This window comes from Schistocerca americana, unplaced genomic scaffold, assembly GCF_021461395.2.
Source record: "Schistocerca americana isolate TAMUIC-IGC-003095 unplaced genomic scaffold, iqSchAmer2.1 HiC_scaffold_55, whole genome shotgun sequence".
Classification (NCBI taxonomy): Eukaryota; Metazoa; Arthropoda; class Insecta; order Orthoptera; family Acrididae; genus Schistocerca; species Schistocerca americana.
In genome coordinates, this window is record NW_025726291.1 from 545,653 (window position 1) to 560,809 (window position 15,157).

Sequence of the window (15,157 nt, forward strand, 5' to 3'; positions counted from 1 at the left end):
AAGTGAAGCATCGGAAACTATGACTGGACTCACAGGAGAAGTTCAAATCATAGAAAGTTAATGTGTCAGTCCTCTTGTACTTAAGTCGGCATTGTGCCTTTTGTATTAAATTCGGATGCAATTTCTGTGTTTCATCGTCAATAAGAAGGTCTAAGGGATACAGTAAACGTGAAGTGAAGCATCCGAATCTAAAACTGGACTCACAGGAGAGGTTCAAAACATAGAAAGTTAGAGTGTCAGTCCTCTTGTACTTAAGTCGGCATTGAGCATTTTGTATTAAATTCGGATGCAATTTCTGTGTTTCATCGTCAATAAGAAGGTCCAAGGGACACAGTAAACATGAAGTGAAGCATCGGAATCTAAAACTGGGCTCACAGGAGAGGTTCAAATCATAGAAAGTTAGAGTGTCTGTCCTCTTGTACTTAAGTTGGTATTGTGCCTTTTGTATTAAATTCGGAAGCAATTTCTGTGTTTCATCGTAATAAGAAGGTCCAAGCGATACAGTAAACCTGAAGTGATGCATCGGAATCTAAGACTGGACTCACAGGAGAAGTTCAAATCATAGTAAGTTAAAGTGTCAGTCCTCTTGTACGTAAGTCGGTATTGTGCCTTTTGTATTAAATTCGGAAGCAATTTCTGTGTTTCATCGTAATAAGAAGGTCCAAGCGATACAGCAAACCTGAAGTGAAGCATCGGAATCTAAGACTGGACTCACAGGAGAAGTTCAAATCATAGAAAGTTAGAGTGTCAGTGCTCTTGTACTTAAGTCAGAATTGTGCATTTTGTATTAAATTCGGATGCAATTTCTGTGTTTCATCGTCAATAAGAAGGTCCAAGGGATACAGTAAACCTGAAGTGAAGCATCGGAATCTAAGATTGGATTCACAGGAGAGGTTCAAATCATAGAAAGTTAGAGTGTCAGTCCTCTCGTACTTAAGTCAGCATTGTGCCTTTTGTATTAAATTCGGATGCAATTTCTGTGTTTCATCGTCAATAAGAAGGTCCAAGGGATACAGTAAACCTGATGTGAAGCATCGGAATCTAAGACGGGACTCACTGGAGAGGTTCTAATCATAGAAAGTTAGAGTGTCAGTCCTCTTGTACTTAAGTCGGCATTGTGCCTTTTGTATTACATTCGGATGCAATTTCTGTGTTTCGTCGTCAATAAGAAGGTCCAAGGGATACAGTAACCCTGAAGTGAAGCATCGGAATCTAAAATTGGACTCATAGGAGAGGTTCAAATCATAGAAAATTAGAGTGCCATTCCTCTTGTACTTATGTCGGCATTGTGCCTTTTGTATTAAAATCGGATGCAATTTCTGTGTTTCATCGTCAATAACTAGGTCCAAGGGATACAGTAAAAATGAAGTGAAGCATCGGAATCTAAAACTGGACTCACTGGAGAGGTTGAGTTCATAGTAAGTTAGAGTGTCAGTCCTCTTGTACGTAAGCCGGTATTGTGCCTTTTGTATGAAATTCGGATGCAATTTCTGTGTTTCATCGTAATAAGAAGGTCCAAGCGATACAGTAAACCTGAAGTGAAGCATCGGAATCTAAGACTGGACTCACAGGAGAAGTTCAAATCATAGAAAGTTAGAGTGGCAGTCCTCTTGTACTTAAGTCGGCATTGTGCCTTTTGTATTAAATTCGGATGCAATTTCTGTGTTTCATCGTCAATAAGAAGGTCCAAGGGATACAGTAAACCTGATGTGAAGCTTCGGAAACTAAAACTGGACTCATAGGAGAGGTTCAAATCATAGAAAGTTAGAGTGTCAGTCCTCTTGTACTTAAGTCGGCATTGTGCCTTTTGTATTAAATTCGGATGCAATTTCTGTGTTTCATCGTCAATAAGAAGGTCCAAGGGATACAGTAAAAATGAAGTGAAGCATCGGAATCTAAAACTGGACTCACTGGAGAGGTTGAGTTCATAGTAAGTTAGAGTGTCAGTCCTCTTGTACGTAAGTCGGTATTGTGCCTTTTGTATTAAATTCGGAAGCAATTTCTGTGTTTCATCGTAATAAGAAGGTCCAAGCGATACAGTAAACCTGAAGTGAAGCATCGGAATCTAAGACTGGACTCACAGGAGAAGTTCAAATCATAGAAAGTTAGAGTGTCAGTCCTCTTGTACTTAAGTCGGCATTGTGCCTTTTGTATTAAATTCGGATGCAATTTCTGTGTTTCATCGTCAATAAGAAGGTCCAAGGGATACAGTATACGTGATGTGAAGCATCGGAATCTAAAACTGGACTCACAGGAGTGGTTCAAATCATAGAAAGTTAGAGTGTCAGTCCTCTTGTACTTAAGACGGCATTGTACCTTGTGTATTATATTCGGATGTAATTTCTGTGTTTCATCGTCATTAAGAAGGTCCAAGGGATACAGTAAATCTGAAGTGTAGCATCGGAATCTAAAGCTGGACTCACAGGAGAGGTTCAAATCAAAGAAAGTTAGAGTGTCAGTCCTCTTGTATTTAAGTCGGCTTTGTGCCTTTTGAATTAAATTCGGAAGCAATTTCTGTGTTTCATCGTCAATAAGATGGTCCAAGGGGTACAGTAAACCTGAAGTGCCGCATCGGAATCTAGAACTGGACTCACAGGAGGGGTTCAAATCATAGAGAGTTAGAGTGTCAGTCCTCTTGTACCTAAGACGGCATTGTGAACTTTGTATTAAATTCGGAAGCAATTTCTGTGTTTGATCGTCATTAAGAAGGTCTAAGGGATACAGTAAACGTGAAGTGAAGCATCCGAATCTAAAACTGGACTCACAGGAGAGGTTCAAATCATAGAAAGTTAGAGTGTCAGTCCTCTCGTACTTAAGTCGGCATTGTGCCTTTTGTATTAAATTCGGATGCAATTTCTGTGTTTCATCGTCAATAAGAAGGTCCATGGGATACAGTAAACCTGATGTGAAGCATCGGAATCTAAGACTGGACTCACTGGAGAGGTTCTAATCATAGCAAGTTAGAGTGTCAGTCCTCTTGTACTTAAGTCGGCATTGTGCCTTTTGTATTAAATTCGGATGCAATTTCTGTGTTTCGTCGTCAATAAGAAGGTCCAAGGGATACAGTAAACCTGAAGTGAAGCATCATAATCTAAAACTGGACTCATAGGAAAGGTTCAAATCATAGAAAATTAGAGTGTCATTCCTCTTGTACTTATGTCGGCATTGTGCCTTTTGTATTAAAATCGGATGCAATTTCTGTGTTTCATCGTCAACAACTAGGTCCAAGGGATACAGTAAAAATGAAGTGAAGCATCGGAATCTAAAACTGGACTCACTGGACAGGTTGAGTTCATAGTAAGTTAGAGTGTCAGTCCTCTTGTACGTAAGTCTTTATTGTGCCTTTTGTATGAAATTCGGATGCAATTTCTGTGTTTCATCGTAATAAGAAGGTCCAAGCGATACAGTAAACCTGAAGTGAAGCATCGGAATCTAACACTGGACTCACAGGAGAAGTTCAAATCATAGAAAGTTAGAGTGTCAGTCCTCTTGTACTTAAGTCGGCATTGTGCCTTTTTTATTAAATTCGGATGCAATTTCTGTGTTTCATCGTCAATAAGAAGGTCCAAGGGATACAGTAAACCTGATGTGAAGCATCGGAATCTAAAACTGGACTCATAGGAGAGGTTCAAATCATAGAAAATTAGAGTGTCATTCCTCTTGTACTTATGTCGGCATTGTGCCTTTTGTATTAAAATCGGATGCAATTTCTGTGTTTCATCGTCAATAAGAAGGTCCAAGGGATACAGTAAACCTGAAGTGAAGCATCGGAATCTAAGACTGGACTCACAGGAGAAGTTCAAATCATAGTAAGTTTGAGTGTCAGTCCTCTTGTACGTATGTCGGTATTGTGCCTTTTGTATTAAATTCGGAAGCAATTTCTGTGTTTCATCGTAATACGAAGGTCCAAGCGATACAGTAAACCTGAAGTGAAGCATCGGAATCTAAGACTGGACTCACAGGAGAAGTTCAAATCATAGTAAGTTTGAGTGTCAGTCCTCTTGTACGTAAGTCGGTATTGTGCCTTTTGTATTAAATTCGGAAGCAATTTCTGTGTTTCATCGTAATAAGAAGGTCCAAGCGATACAGTAAACCTGAAGTGAAGCATCGGAATCTAAGACTGGACTCACAGGAGAAGTTCAAATCATAGAAAGTTAGAGTGTCAGTCCTCTCGTACTTAAGTCGGCATTGTGCCTTTTGTATTAAATTCGGATGCAATTTCTGTGTTTCATCGTCAATAAGAAGGTCCATGGGATACAGTAAACCTGATGTGAAGCATCGGAATCTAAGACTGGACACACTGGAGAGGTTCTAATCATAGCAAGTTAGAGTGTCAGTCCTCTTGTACTTAAGTCGGCATTGTGCCTTTTGTATTAAATTCGGATGCAATTTCTGTGTTTCGTCGTCAATAAGAAGGTCCAAGGGATACAGTAAACCTGAAGTGAAGCATCGGAATCTAAAACTGGACTCATAGGAAAGGTTCAAATCATAGAAAATTAGAGTGTCATTCCTCTTGTACTTATGTCGGCATTGTGCCTTTTGTATTAAAATCGGATGCAATTTCTGTGTTTCATCGTCAACAACTAGGTCCAAGGGATACAGTAAAAATGAAGTGAAGCATCGGAATCTAAAACTGGACTCACTGGAGAGGTTGAGTTCATAGTAAGTTAGAGTGTCAGTCCTCTTGTATGTAAGTCGGTATTGTGCCTTTTGTATTAAATTCGGATGCAATTTCTGTGTTTCATCGTAATAAGAAGGTCCAAGCGATACAGTAAACCTGAAGTGAAGCATCGGAAACTAAGACTGGACTCACAGGAGAAGTACAAATCATAGAAAGTTAATGTGTCAGTCCTCTTGTACTTAAGTCGGCATTGTGCCTTTTGTATTAAATTCGGATGCAATTTCTGTGTTTCATCGTCAATAAGAAGGTCCAAGGGATACAGTATACGTGATGTGAAGCATCGGAATCTAAAACTGGACTCACAGGAGTGGTTCAAATCATAGAAAGTTAGAGTGTCAGTCCTCTTGTACCTAAGACGGCATTGTGAACTTTGTATTAAATTCGGAAGCAATTTCTGTGTTTGATCGTCATTAAGAAGGTCTAAGGGATACAGTAAACGTGAAGTGAAGCATCCGAATCTAAAACTGGACTTACAGGAGAGGTTCAAAACATAGAAAGTTAGAGTGTCAGTCCTCTTGTACTTAAGTCGGCATTGAGCATTTTGTATTAAATTCGGATGCAATTTCTGTGTTTCATCGTCAATAAGAAGGTCCAAGGGACACAGTAAACATGAAGTGAAGCATCGGAATCTAAAACTGGGCTCACAGGAGAGGTTCAAATCATAGAAAGTTAGAGTGTCTGTCCTCTTGTACTTAAGTTGGTATTGTGCCTTTTGTATTAAATTCGGAAGCAATTTCTGTGTTTCATCGTAATAAGAAGGTCCAAGCGATACAGTAAACCTGAAGTGATGCATCGGAATCTAAGACTGGACTCACAGGAGAAGTTCAAATCATAGTAAGTTAAAGTGTCAGTCCTCTTGTACGTAAGTCGGTATTGTGCCTTTTGTATTAAATTCGGAAGCAATTTCTGTGTTTCATCGTAATAAGAAGGTCCAAGCGATACAGCAAACCTGAAGTGAAGCATCGGAATCTAAGACTGGACTCACAGGAGAAGTTCAAATCATAGAAAGTTAGAGTGTCAGTGCTCTTGTACTTAAGTCAGTATTGTGCATTTTGTATTAAATTCGGATGCCATTTCTGTGTTTCATCGTCAATAAGAAGGTCCAAGGGATACAGTAAACCTGAAGTGAAGCATCGGAATCTAAGATTGGATTCACAGGAGAGGTTCAAATCATAGAAAGTTAGAGTGTCAGTCCTCTCGTACTTAAGTCAGCATTGTGCCTTTTGTATTAAATTCGGATGCAATTTCTGTGTTTCATCGTCAATAAGAAGGTCCAAGGGATACAGTAAACCTGATGTGAAGCATCGGAATCTAAGACTGGACTCACTGGAGAGGTTCTAATCATAGAAAGTTAGAGTGTCAGTCCTCTTGTACTTAAGTCGGCATTGTGCCTTTTGTATTACATTCGGATGCAATTTCTGTGTTTCGTCGTCAATAAGAAGGTCCAAGGGATACAGTAAACCTGAAGTGAAGCATCGGAATCTAAAATTGGACTCATAGGAGAGGTTCAAATCATAGAAAATTAGAGTGTCATTCCTCTTGTACTTATGTCGGCATTGTGCCTTTTGTATTAAAATCGGATGCAATTTCTGTGTTTCATCGTCAATAACTAGGTCCAGGGGATACAGTAAAAATGAAGTGAAGCATCGGAATCTAAAACTGGACTCACTGGAGAGGTTGAGTTCATAGTAAGTTAGAGTGTCAGTCCTCTTGTACGTAAGCCGGTATTGTGCCTTTTGTATGAAATTCGGATGCAATTTCTGTGTTTCATCGTAATAAGAAGGTCCAAGCGATACAGTAAACCTGAAGTGAAGCATCGGAATCTAAGACTGGACTCACAGGAGAAGTTCAAATCATAGAAAGTTAGAGTGGCAGTCCTCTTGTACTTAAGTCGGCATTGTGCCTTTTGTATTAAATTCGGATGCAATTTCTGTGTTTCATCGTCAATAAGAAGGTCCATGGGATACAGTAAACCTGATGTGAAGCATCGGAATCTAAGACTGGACTCACTGGAGAGGTTCTAATCATAGCAAGTTAGAGTGTCAGTCCTCTTGTACTTAAGTCGGCATTGTGCCTTTTGTATTAAATTCGGATGCAATTTCTGTGTTTCGTCGTCAATAAGAAGGTCCAAGGGATACAGTAAACCTGAAGTGAAGCATCATAATCTAAAACTGGACTCATAGGAAAGGTTCAAATCATAGAAAATTAGAGTGTCATTCCTCTTGTACTTATGTCGGCATTGTGCCTTTTGTATTAAAATCGGATGCAATTTCTGTGTTTCATCGTCAACAACTAGGTCCAAGGGATACAGTAAAAATGAAGTGAAGCATCGGAATCTAAAACTGGACTCACTGGACAGGTTGAGTTCATAGTAAGTTAGAGTGTCAGTCCTCTTGTACGTAAGTCTTTATTGTGCCTTTTGTATGAAATTCGGATGCAATTTCTGTGTTTCATCGTAATAAGAAGGTCCAAGCGATACAGTAAACCTGAAGTGAAGCATCGGAATCTAACACTGGACTCACAGGAGAAGTTCAAATCATAGAAAGTTAGAGTGTCAGTCCTCTTGTACTTAAGTCGGCATTGTGCCTTTTTTATTAAATTCGGATGCAATTTCTGTGTTTCATCGTCAATAAGAAGGTCCAAGGGATACAGTAAACCTGATGTGAAGCATCGGAATCTAAAACTGGACTCATAGGAGAGGTTCAAATCATAGAAAATTAGAGTGTCATTCCTCTTGTACTTATGTCGGCATTGTGCCTTTTGTATTAAAATCGGATGCAATTTCTGTGTTTCATCGTCAATAAGAAGGTCCAAGGGATACAGTAAACCTGAAGTGAAGCATCGGAATCTAAGACTGGACTCACAGGAGAAGTTCAAATCATAGTAAGTTTGAGTGTCAGTCCTCTTGTACGTAAGTCGGTATTGTGCCTTTTGTATTAAATTCGGAAGCAATTTCTGTGTTTCATCGTAATAAGAAGGTCCAAGCGATACAGTAAACCTGAAGTGAAGCATCGGAATCTAAGACTGGACTCACAGGAGAAGTTCAAATCATAGTAAGTTTGAGTGTCAGTCCTCTTGTACGTAAGTCGGTATTGTGCCTTTTGTATTAAATTCGGAAGCAATTTCTGTGTTTCATCGTAATAAGAAGGTCCAAGCGATACAGTAAACCTGAAGTGAAGCATCGGAATCTAAGACTGGACTCACAGGAGAAGTTCAAATCATAGAAAGTTAGAGTGTCAGTCCTCTCGTACTTAAGTCGGCATTGTGCCTTTTGTATTAAATTCGGATGCAATTTCTGTGTTTCATCGTCAATAAGAAGGTCCATGGGATACAGTAAACCTGATGTGAAGCATCGGAATCTAAGACTGGACACACTGGAGAGGTTCTAATCATAGCAAGTTAGAGTGTCAGTCCTCTTGTACTTAAGTCGGCATTGTGCCTTTTGTATTAAATTCGGATGCAATTTCTGTGTTTCGTCGTCAATAAGAAGGTCCAAGGGATACAGTAAACCTGAAGTGAAGCATCGGAATCTAAAACTGGACTCATAGGAAAGGTTCAAATCATAGAAAATTAGAGTGTCATTCCTCTTGTACTTATGTCGGCATTGTGCCTTTTGTATTAAAATCGGATGCAATTTCTGTGTTTCATCGTCAACAACTAGGTCCAAGGGATACAGTAAAAATGAAGTGAAGCATCGGAATCTAAAACTGGACTCACTGGAGAGGTTGAGTTCATAGTAAGTTAGAGTGTCAGTCCTCTTGTACGTAAGTCGGTATTGTGCCTTTTGTATTAAATTCGGATGCAATTTCTGTGTTTCATCGTAATAAGAAGGTCCAAGCGATACAGTAAACCTGAAGTGAAGCATCGGAAACTAAGACTGGACTCACAGGAGAAGTTCAAATCATAGAAAGTTAATGTGTCAGTCCTCTTGTACTTAAGTCGGCATTGTGCCTTTTGTATTAAATTCGGATGCAATTTCTGTGTTTCATCGTCAATAAGAAGGTCCAAGGGATACAGTATACGTGATGTGAAGCATCGGAATCTAAAACTGGACTCACAGGAGTGGTTCAAATCATAGAAAGTTAGAGTGTCAGTCCTCTTGTACCTAAGACGGCATTGTGAACTTTGTATTAAATTCGGAAGCAATTTCTGTGTTTGATCGTCATTAAGAAGGTCTAAGGGATACAGTAAACGTGAAGTGAAGCATCCGAATCTAAAACTGGACTCACAGGAGAGGTTCAAAACATAGAAAGTTAGAGTGTCAGTCCTCTTGTACTTAAGTCGGCATTGAGCATTTTGTATTAAATTCGGATGCAATTTCTGTGTTTCATCGTCAATAAGAAGGTCCAAGGGACACAGTAAACATGAAGTGAAGCATCGGAATCTAAAACTGGGCTCACAGGAGAGGTTCAAATCATAGAAAGTTAGAGTGTCTGTCCTCTTGTACTTAAGTTGGTATTGTGCCTTTTGTATTAAATTCGGAAGCAATTTCTGTGTTTCATCGTAATAAGAAGGTCCAAGCGATACAGTAAACCTGAAGTGATGCATCGGAATCTAAGACTGGACTCACAGGAGAAGTTCAAATCATAGTAAGTTAAAGTGTCAGTCCTCTTGTACGTAAGTCGGTATTGTGCCTTTTGTATTAAATTCGGAAGCAATTTCTGTGTTTCATCGTAATAAGAAGGTCCAAGCGATACAGCAAACCTGAAGTGAAGCATCGGAATCTAAGACTGGACTCACAGGAGAAGTTCAAATCATAGAAAGTTAGAGTGTCAGTGCTCTTGTACTTAAGTCAGTATTGTGCATTTTGTATTAAATTCGGATGCCATTTCTGTGTTTCATCGTCAATAAGAAGGTCCAAGGGATACAGTAAACCTGAAGTGAAGCATCGGAATCTAAGATTGGATTCACAGGAGAGGTTCAAATCATAGAAAGTTAGAGTGTCAGTCCTCTCGTACTTAAGTCAGCATTGTGCCTTTTGTATTAAATTCGGATGCAATTTCTGTGTTTCATCGTCAATAAGAAGGTCCAAGGGATACAGTAAACCTGATGTGAAGCATCGGAATCTAAGACTGGACTCACTGGAGAGGTTCTAATCATAGAAAGTTAGAGTGTCAGTCCTCTTGTACTTAAGTCGGCATTGTGCCTTTTGTATTACATTCGGATGCAATTTCTGTGTTTCGTCGTCAATAAGAAGGTCCAAGGGATACAGTAAACCTGAAGTGAAGCATCGGAATCTAAAATTGGACTCATAGGAGAGGTTCAAATCATAGAAAATTAGAGTGTCATTCCTCTTGTACTTATGTCGGCATTGTGCCTTTTGTATTAAAATCGGATGCAATTTCTGTGTTTCATCGTCAATAACTAGGTCCAGGGGATACAGTAAAAATGAAGTGAAGCATCGGAATCTAAAACTGGACTCACTGGAGAGGTTGAGTTCATAGTAAGTTAGAGTGTCAGTCCTCTTGTACGTAAGCCGGTATTGTGCCTTTTGTATGAAATTCGGATGCAATTTCTGTGTTTCATCGTAATAAGAAGGTCCAAGCGATACAGTAAACCTGAAGTGAAGCATCGGAATCTAAGACTGGACTCACAGGAGAAGTTCAAATCATAGAAAGTTAGAGTGGCAGTCCTCTTGTACTTAAGTCGGCATTGTGCCTTTTGTATTAAATTCGGATGCAATTTCTGTGTTTCATCGTCAATAAGAAGGTCCAAGGGATACAGTAAACCTGATGTGAAGCTTCGGAAACTAAAACTGGACTCATAGGAGAGGTTCAAATCATAGAAAGTTAGAGTGTCAGTCCTCTTGTACTTAAGTCGGCATTGTGCCTTTTGTATTAAATTCGGATGCAATTTCTGTGTTTCATCGTCAATAAGAAGGTCCAAGGGATACAGTAAAAATGAAGTGAAGCATCGGAATCTAAAACTGGACTCACTGGAGAGGTTGAGTTCATAGTAAGTTAGAGTGTCAGTCCTCTTGTACGTAAGTCGGTATTGTGCCTTTTGTATTAAATTCGGAAGCAATTTCTGTGTTTCATCGTAATAAGAAGGTCCAAGCGATACAGTAAACCTGAAGTGAAGCATCGGAATCTAAGAATGGACTCACAGGAGAAGTTCAAATCATAGAAAGTTAGAGTGTCAGTCCTCTTGTACTTAAGTCGGCATTGTGCCTTTTGTATTAAATTCGGATGCAATTTCTGTGTTTCATCGTCAATAAGAAGGTCCAAGGGATACAGTATACGTGATGTGAAGCATCGGAATCTAAAACTGGACTCACAGGAGTGGTTCAAATCATAGAAAGTTAGAGTGTCAGTCCTCTTGTACTTAAGACGGCATTGTACCTTGTGTATTATATTCGGATGTAATTTCTGTGTTTCATCGTCATTAAGAAGGTCCAAGGGATACAGTAAATCTGAAGTGTAGCATCGGAATCTAAAGCTGGACTCACAGGAGAGGTTCAAATCAAAGAAAGTTAGAGTGTCAGTCCTCTTGTATTTAAGTCGGCTTTGTGCCTTTTGAATTAAATTCGGAAGCAATTTCTGTGTTTCATCGTCAATAAGATGGTCCAAGGGGTACAGTAAACCTGAAGTGCCGCATCGGAATCTAGAACTGGACTCACAGGAGGGGTTCAAATCATAGAGAGTTAGAGTGTCAGTCCTCTTGTACCTAAGACGGCATTGTGAACTTTGTATTAAATTCGGAAGCAATTTCTGTGTTTGATCGTCATTAAGAAGGTCTAAGGGATACAGTAAACGTGAAGTGAAGCATCCGAATCTAAAACTGGACTCACAGGAGAGGTTCAAATCATAGAAAGTTAGAGTGTCAGTCCTCTTGTACTTAAGTCGGCATTGAGCATTTTGTATTAAATTCGGATGCAATTTCTGTGTTTCATCGTCAATAAGAAGGTCCAAGGGACACAGTAAACATGAAGTGAAGCATCGGAATCTAAAACTGGGCTCACAGGAGAGGTTCAAATCATAGAAAGTTAGAGTGTCTGTCCTCTTGTACTTAAGTCGGCATTGTGCCTGTTGTATTAAATTCGGATGCAATTTCTGTGTTTCATCGGCAATAAGAAGGTCCAAGGGATACAGTAAACCTGAAGAGAAGCATCAGAATCTAAAACTGGTCTCTCAGGAGATGTTCAAATCATAGAAGTTTAGAGTGTCAGTCCTCATGTACTTATGTCGGCATTGTGCCTTTTGTATTAAATACGGATGAAATTTCTGTGTTACATCGTCAATAAGAAGGTCCAAAGGATACAGTAAACCTGAAGTGAAGCATCGGAATCTAAAACTGGACTCACTGGAGAGGTTGAGTTCATTGAAAGTTAGAGTGTCAGTCCTCTTGTACTTAAGTCGGTATTGTGCCTTTTGTATTAAATTCGGATGCAATTTCTGTGTTTCATCGTCAATAAGAAGGTCCAAGGGATACAGTAAACCTGAAGTGAAGCATCGGAATCTAAGACTGGACTCACAGGAGTGGTTCAAATCATAGAAAATTAGAGTGTCAGTCCTCTTGTGTCTAAGGCGGCATTGTGCCTTTTGTATCAAATTCGGAAGAAATTTCTGTGTGTCATCGTCAATAAGATGGTCCAAGGGGTACAGTAAACCTGACGAGAAGCATCGGAATCTAAAACTGGACCCACAGGGGAGGTTCAAATCAAAGAAAGTTAGACTGTCAGTCCTCTTGTATTTAAGTCGGCATTGTGCCTTTTGTATTAAATTCGGTTGCAATATCTGTGTTTCATCGTCAATAAGAAGGTCCAAGTGATATAGTAAACCTGAAGTGAAGCATCGGAATCTAAAACTGGACTCACAGGAGAGGTTCAAATCATAGAAAGTTGGAGTGTCAGTCCTCTCGTACTTAAGTCGGCATTGTGCCTTTTGTATTAAATTCGGATGCAATTTCTGTGTTTCATCGTCAATAAGAAGGTATAAGGGATACAGTAAACCTGATGTGAAGCATCGGGATCTAAGACTGGACTCACAGGAGAGGTTCAAATCATAGAAAGTTAGAGTGTCAGTCCTCTTGTACTTTAGCCGGCATTGTGCCTTTTGTATTAAATTCGGATGCAATTTCTGTGTTTCATCGTCAATGAGAAGGTCCAAGGGATACAGTAAACCTGAAGTGAGGCATCGGAATCTATAACTGGACTCGTAGGAGAGGTTCAAATCATAGAAAATTAGAGTGTCATTCCTCTTGTACTTATGTCGGCATTGTGCCTTTTGTATTAAATTCGGATGCAATATCTGTGTTTCATCGTCAATAAGATGGTCCAAGGGATACAGTAACCCTGAAGTGAAGCATCGGAATCTTAAACTGGACTCACAGGAGAGGTTCAAATCTTAGAAAGTTAGAATGTCAGTTCGCTTGTACTTAAGTCGGCATTGAGCCTTTTGTATTAAAATCGGATGCAATTTCTGTGTTTCATCGTCAATAAGAAGGTCCAAGGGATACAGTAAAAATGAAGTGAAGCATCGGAATCTAAAACTGGACTCACTGGAGAGGTTGAGTTCATAGTAAGTTAGAGTGTCAGTCCTCTTGTACGTAAGTCGGTATTGTGCCTTTTGTGTTAAATTCGGAAGCAATTTCTGTGTTTCATCGTAATAAGAAGGTCCAAGCGATACAGTAAACCTGAAGTGAAGCATCGGAATCTAAGACTGGACTCACAGGAGAAGTTCAAATCATAGAAAGTTAGAGTGTCAGTCCTCTTGTACTTAAGTCGGCATTGTGCATTTGTATTAAATTCGGATGCAATTTCTGTGTTTCATCGTCAATAAGCAGGTCCAAGGGATACAGTAAACGTGATGTGAAGCATCAGAATCTAAAACTGGACTCACAGGAGTGGTTCAAATCATAGAAAGTTAGAGTGTCAGTCCTCTTGTACTTAAGTCGGTATTGTGCCTTTTGTATTAAATTCGGATGCAATTTCTGTGTTTCATCGTCAATAAGAAGGTCCAAGGGATACAGTAAACCTGAAGTGAAGCATCGGAATCTAAGACTGGACTCACAGGAGTGGTTCAAATCATAGAAAGTTAGAGTGTCAGTCCTCCTGTATTTAAGGCGGCATTGTGCCTTTTGTATTAAATTCGGAAGCAATTTCTGTGTGTGATCGTCAATAAGATGGTCCAAGGGGTACAGTAAACCTGACGAGAAGCATCGGAATCTAAAACTGGACCCACAGGGGAGGTACAAATCAAAGAAAGTTAGACTGTCAGTCCTCTTGTATTTAAGTCGGCATTGTGCCTTTTGTATTAAATTCGGTTGCAATTTCTGTGTTTCATCGTCAATAAGAAGGTCCAAGTGATACAGTAAACCTGAAGTGAAGCATCGGAATCTAAAACTGGACTCACAGGAGAGGTTCAAATCATAGAAAGTTGGAGTGTCAGTCCTCTTGTACTTAAGTCGGCATTGTGCCTTTTGTATTAAATTCGGATGCAATTTCTGTGTTTCATCGTCAATAAGAAGGTCCAAGGGATACAGTAAACCTGATGTGAAGCATCGGAATCTAAGACTGGACTCACTGGAGAGGTTCTAATCATAGAAAGTTAGAGTGTCAGTCCTCTTGTACTTAAGTCGGCATTGTGCCTTTTGTATTAAATTCGGATGCAATATCTGTGTTTCATCGTCAATAAGATGGTCCAAGGGATACAGTAACCCTGAAGTGAAGCATCGGAATCTAAAACTGGACTCACAGGAGAGGTTCAAATCTTAGAAAGTTAGAATGTCAGTTCGCTTGTACTTAAGTCGGCATTGAGCCTTTTGTATTAAAATCGGATGCAATTTCTGTGTTTCATCGTCAATAAGAAGGTCCAAGCGATACAGTAAAAATGAAGTGAAGCATCGGAATCTAAAACTGCACTCACTGGAGAGGTTGAGTTCATAGTAAGTTAGAGTGTCAGTCCTCTTGTACGTAAGTCGGTATTGTGCCTTTTGTATTAAATTCGGATGCAATTTCTGTGTTTCATCGTAATAAGAAGGTCCAGGCAATACAGTAAACCTGAAGTGAAGCATCGGAATCTAAGACTGGACTCACAGGAGAAGTTCAAATCATAGAAAGTTAGAGTGTCAGTCCTCTTGTACTTAAGTCGGTATTGTGCATTTTGTATTAAATTCGGATGCAATTTCTGTGTTTCATCGTCAATAAGAAGGTCCAAGGGATACAGTAAACCTGATGCGAAGCATCGGAATTCAAGACTGGACTCACTGGAGAGGTTCTAATCATAGAAAGTTAGAGTGTCAGTCCTCTTGTACTTAAGTCGGCATTGTGCCTTTTGTATTAAATTCGGACGCCATTTCTGTGTTTCATCGTCAATAAGAAGGTCCAATGGATACAGTAAACCTGAAGTGAAGCATCGGAATCTAAAACTGGACTCATAGGAGAGGTTCAAATCATAGAAAATTAGAGTGTCATTCCTCTTTTACTTATGTCGGCATTGTGCCTTTTGTATTAAAATCGGATGCAATTTCTGTGTT